The sequence below is a fragment of the Chrysochloris asiatica genome, unplaced genomic scaffold, assembly GCF_000296735.1.
Source record: "Chrysochloris asiatica unplaced genomic scaffold, ChrAsi1.0 scaffold00228, whole genome shotgun sequence".
NCBI classification, from domain to species: Eukaryota; Metazoa; Chordata; class Mammalia; order Afrosoricida; family Chrysochloridae; genus Chrysochloris; species Chrysochloris asiatica.
The window spans coordinates 4,612,870-4,618,509 of NW_006408746.1; the positions used below are offsets into that span (position 1 = coordinate 4,612,870).

Here is a 5,640-nt window from a genome sequence, read left to right on the forward strand (position 1 = left end):
TGAGTGACTCTCCTTCCTTTCGCCCTCTATAGAATGCATAACACACCATACAAGCTAAAATTGACCCCATTTGAGATCATGTCCCCCACCCATCATTCTGAACCTCCGGTCAGAAGTACTGATTGAATTTGATGACCAAAAGTTGCTCCTTTCCCTGAAAAGTATCCAGCAGGTGCATTGCAGTGTCTGGCCGCAGTTGAGAGTGCTGTATGAGACAGGCCCGCCCCAAGAGCCCCATCCCTATCACCCCGGAGACTGGAACTACATCCGGAGGCACCGGCAAGGAGACTTTGAATCGCGTTGGAAGGGACCTTTTGTGGTGATCTTGACCACTCCCACCACCCTCAAAGTTGGCAGTGTCACTGCATGGGTATACCACACACACGTTCCACCAGCTGACCCACCGACACCACAAGAGGGCGCGCAATGATGGGAAATATCCGGAGGCCGAGACAACCTTTTAAAACTTCATATCCACAAAGCTTGCCGGCTAGCTCAGCCCTCTGGGTCATCTTCAGCCTCCCTAGAATAAAAGCCCAAGCCCACCATGACCCTCCCAGGATGAGATCTAAGAGAAACACCCAGAACTTGACTGTGATTGTAACCCTGATCCTATTAACCCTCATCCCATGGACCCAAGGATCCCCTCACTTACCCCAGCAGCTGACCTGGTAGGTTCTCTCCCATGCGGGAGAAGTAGTTGCGTCAGTGTCTAAGCAAGCGACCCCTAACACTTGGTGGCCTGATATAATAGTTGATTTATGTCAGCTAGCTGCGGGATCATGGGATGTGCCAATGTTTGAACCCGGCCTTGGGGGAGTACCTGAATGTAATGGGAAAATTGACTGCAGTAGACGCTGCTCGAGCGTAGGAATAGGGTCTGGAGCTAGACGTGGGCATCCCTCCCTCAGAGCAGTACTGAGGACACTCCCCATCTATCTGTGCCCCCAGGACGGGAGGAGTAAGGCTCAGGCTTATAAGTGCAGAGGACCAGAGCATTTCTTTTGTGCATCTTGGGGTTGCGAAACAACCGGAGACACATATTGGAAACTCTTCTCGACATGGGACTTGATAACTGTAAAGAGAAATTATTCAGGCAAAGGATTAGTTAATGGAGAGTGTTGGAATCGGCAAGCAGTGGGACTCCCTAACAGGGGAGGATTCATTTCATGGGGTACCTGGTGTGGGGATGGACCTTGCAAGCAATATAAGTGTAATCCAATAGTCATTCGGCTTACAGAAAAAGGCAAGCAGTGGACCGAATGGACAAAAGGCAGAGTGTGGGGAATACATGTTTATAAAATTGAACGTGACCACAGGGTAATATTCACGTTAAGGCAGATAGTAAAAACCCTAAGAACATCTATAGGGCCCAATAAAATTCTCAATCCACTGAAGCCGCCACAAGGAATACCGAGATTAGTAACCGTGAGCACTAAAACAGAGAGTAAAGAGATAACAGTTTCCTACAAGCCCAATACCCTAGAAGACCCGCTACTGCGGTTAATTAATGAAACATACCTAGTTCTGAACGCCTCTAGCCCAAATTTGACTGAATCATACTGGCTGTGTTATGACGCGAAGCCTCCCTATTATGAGGGAATTGCCTTTAACGCCACCATAACCACCAGTGTCAACTCCTCCAGATGTCCACCAGTTCAGAAAAACAAATTGACCCTGCAGTCAGTGTTCGGACAAGGCCTATGTATAGGGACCATCCCAAAAACCCACCGTCACCTCTGCAGCACTATCCAGCCGGCCGGAACAAACACCTATGTTTGCCCCCGGCAAATGGGTGGTGGGACTGACCTCTTGTGTACATACTCAAGTCCTTGTTACAACCAAAGATTTTTGTGTATTAATACAGCTAATACCGAGGTTGATATACCATGAAAATATAGACCTTTCAAATTAGTGGTGGGATAGCCCAGCCAGAGAGAAACGAGAACCAGCTACAGCAATAACATTCTCACTCCTGTTAGGACTAGGGGCAGCGGGAACAGCGACAGGAGCGACTCTTTGATCCTGCAGGGGCAGCAATATCAAAGCCTTAGAACAGCAATAGATTTAGATATAGAAAGGATAGAGAATTCTATCTCTACCTCCAAGAATCACTAACCTCACTGTCAGAAGTAGTCCTGCAGAACAGAAGAGGGCTCGAATTATTATTTTTACAACAAGGAGGGCTCTGTGTAGCCCTAAATGAAGAATGTTGTTTTTACATAGATCATTCAGGAGTCATTAAAGGGACTATGGCCAAAGTTAGAGAAAGTCTAGCCAAGCGTAAGCGTGAATGACAGCAAGCTCAAGGGTGGTTCAAATCGTGGTTCAACTTCTCCCCGTGGGTCACCACTTTGATCTCTACTCTAATAGGGCCCTTGCTATTCTCCTGCTACTCCTGACCATTGGGCCTTGCATACTTAACAGGTTAGTCTCATTCATCAAAGAGCGCATAAACGTGGTACAAATAATGGTACTCAGGTCTCAGTACCAGCCGGATACAGAAAGCTTGGCAGAAGATTGAACTGACAGCCTCAAGTCCAATGATTGGGCCTTTTAAGAGCTTCTTGTAAAGGGGGGAATGTGGGACCTAAAGAAGAAAACTCCATTTTCTACCTAGGCTAGAGCACATCTCCCTGTCTCAGGAATGTGCCTGGTCAGTTAGTACCAGACGGAGATGACCCTCTTCCTCTCGAGCCATAAAAAAAGAGATAAACATTCTTGACAAACCCAAGGCTAGATAATGAATGCCTTCCTTACCCTAATTAAGCTATAGGTAATGGCCAATCAATTTGTGTTGCCCCATACCTTACCAAATGTAAACCAATCCTAGAGAAGTTAAGTGAAAGACCCCCGAACCTGTTTGTAAACTCTATAAAAACCCTGCAAACAAAGGGCTCAGGGCTCTAGATCCCTAATCCACTGCTTCGGGTGTGGGTAGAGACCTGGCTGCAGCCTGAATAAACAACCCTTGTGTACTTGCATCAGTGTCAGATCCTCGGGTGGTCTTTGGGGATCCCGAATTCTGGGCACAACAATACAATAGTATTTTCCTCTACTCCCTCTGTTTTTCTTGTTTTGTTTTGTTTTTCTTTTTTTTGTATGGGAGATGTATGCAAAACACTCAGAAATATATAATAATTTAAACAACCAAAGGGCACATTCTTCAAGCCTACCTCCTAGCTGCCAGCACACAGTCTTTTTCTTTCCATAAGTCCAGAGTCCTCAGAAACTTTCTCTGCCCATGTCCGCAACTCTACCTCCATCGCTAGTGTCACTGGTTCTCTGGTAGAGTCCCACATTCTGCTTGTGCTCTTCTCTTCTCCCTTGATGGTCCTCTGTTTCTGGACTGTAAGATTAACTACTCCCTGGTTTTTGTTACAAAACTTCTACCTTTACTGTTGAGAGAGTCACAATTAACCATGATAGCAATTACTCACTATTGAATCCTAAGAATATTATCCCTGTCTCCTTTTTCCAGACCTGTGTTACATCTATTTTTAAATTACCTTCAGCAAAATTTTACTTGCATGTGATATTAATGCTACTGTTCAATGACTTCCGCATTCCATTGGGTCATCTCTCTTTGGAATGATCACAAATTTGGATCTCTTCATATCAGTTTGCCAGCTCCTCCAAATTTCTTGGCATAGTAATGAGCACCTCCATTTCCATCATTTTGTTGGAAGATTTCAATTTGTATTTCATCAATTACTGGAGTATTATTTTTCACCAATGCTTTCAGTACAGTTTGGACTTCTTCCTTCAGTAACATTGGCTCTTAATCATATGATATCTCTTAAAGTGTTTAAACATTGATTGTTTCTTTTTGATACAGTTACTCTGTGTATACCTTTAATTTTTGTTTGATTGTTTCTACATCATTCAATATTTTCCCCATAGAATGCTTTAATATTTTAAGTCAAGACTTTAATATTTTCTTCAGTTATTTCAGCTTGAGAAATGTCGAACATTTTCCTCCCTTTTGGTTTTCTAACTTCAGATGAAGTAAATTTTTATTACTCTGTCTTTTGTCTCCTCTTATAGTTTTCCTCCCATTCCCTTACCCCTTGCCGTGGGCCAGTCTCAGTATCGAGGCACTGTCCTTGACTGCATGTTTAAAAAGTTTTCCAAGGCTTCTTTGGAGATTATGATGACTCCATGACACCTGGTAGGCTCTGAACTCTTTGTCAAATTAAACGACCCTCCTTTCAAGTTAACTGGCCAGACCCTGGGACCCTGGACCTCCCGCCATGTTGTTGCTGTATATGAAGTTATCATTGGAAAACTGGGCCACTCGGACCAGTTTCTTGGCTCCAAATCGCTAAGACTCTCCCTCCCTGGGTCCACCAATGCACCCTCAGGAACAAACAGTCTCATAAGCTTCTGTCTTTCTCGTTACGTGGTGCCTCCCGTTACCACTACCCGAACTCCCCTCCACCTCCGCAGTCCTCCAAGATCCAGGGGACTCTGCCGTTGATGCCTCCATGCCCCCACCTTATAATCACCTTCCTAACAACCCTCTTGCTCCCCTTCCAGCCCCCTTTTCTCCTGCTCAGGCCTCAGATCCTATTCGCCTCCTCCCCCTTCCCCAACCTCTCCTACTTCACTCCTCACACATCGCCTGTGCTAGCACCAGGCCTCTGAAATACACCCCCATCTGCTACTCCAAAACCGCCCATTCCTGGTTTACACCCCCTTCTCTTCCCACTACTTATATAATTGAAAGGTCAGAACCCAGCTTTACTGAAAAGCCCCAGGCCTTACCAACACTTACAAGGTAACATTGAGAAGTACAACCTGCCCTGCTTCAGCCAGAAACCGGGTGCTGGCTGATCTACACATGGTTGAAACATGAGGATATCCTCTGTGGGACTCATTTTAATTAGACTTTGGGTTGTGAGAAAGGGAGAAATCTGTGTAATCTACACACCCACACCACCAAGGTGGGCCAAACAGTAACCACACTACTCTTCTATGTTGTTGTTGTTAAGTGCCGTCGAGTTGGTTCCAACCCATAGCGACCCTGTACAGGGTTTCCCAGGGTGTAAATCTTTACGGGAGTAGAAAGCCTCATCTTTCTCCCACTGAGTGTCTGGTAGTTTCGAACCGCTGACCTTAAGGTTTGCAGCCCGATTCATAACCACTACGCTACCAGAGCTCCTATAGTTGCTATAAATGTGAGCGCACCCTCCTAGGTAACTGAATCTATAACCAATGGACCTGGCGTGGCCCTAACCCTTCTTGCATGACAATAGACCCAGATGCAAAATGCCATCGATCAAAATAGATTAGCCCTAGACTACTTATTGGCTGTGGAAGGAGGAGGGGTATGTGAGAAGTTCAATTTTGCTAACTGCTGCATATAAATAGATGACCAGGATATGGCAATAGAAATGCAGAAAAATATAAAATGCAGAAAGTTATAAAAGCCATGCAGAGGAAAAATAAATACAGATGAGTATTAGGTAAAAACAGTTCTAAGCAGACCCGTACATGAATATACAAAGAGATGAATGATTACTTTTTTGAAATATAGCTTTTGGTTGTTACATTGTCTTATTACAACTCCTAATACACCAGCAGCTTCAATTACAGAAAAGTATAACTTGACCTAGTGAACCTGCCTGGTCATATTCA

General features: G+C 44.8%; 1 pseudogene; it reads left to right on the top strand.

The window, feature by feature from the left end:
* LOC102815144 overlaps positions 1–1,893 on the top strand; it is a 6,651-nt pseudogene extending 4,758 nt beyond the window's left edge.
* Positions 1,894–5,640: the final 3,747 nt, after the last annotated feature.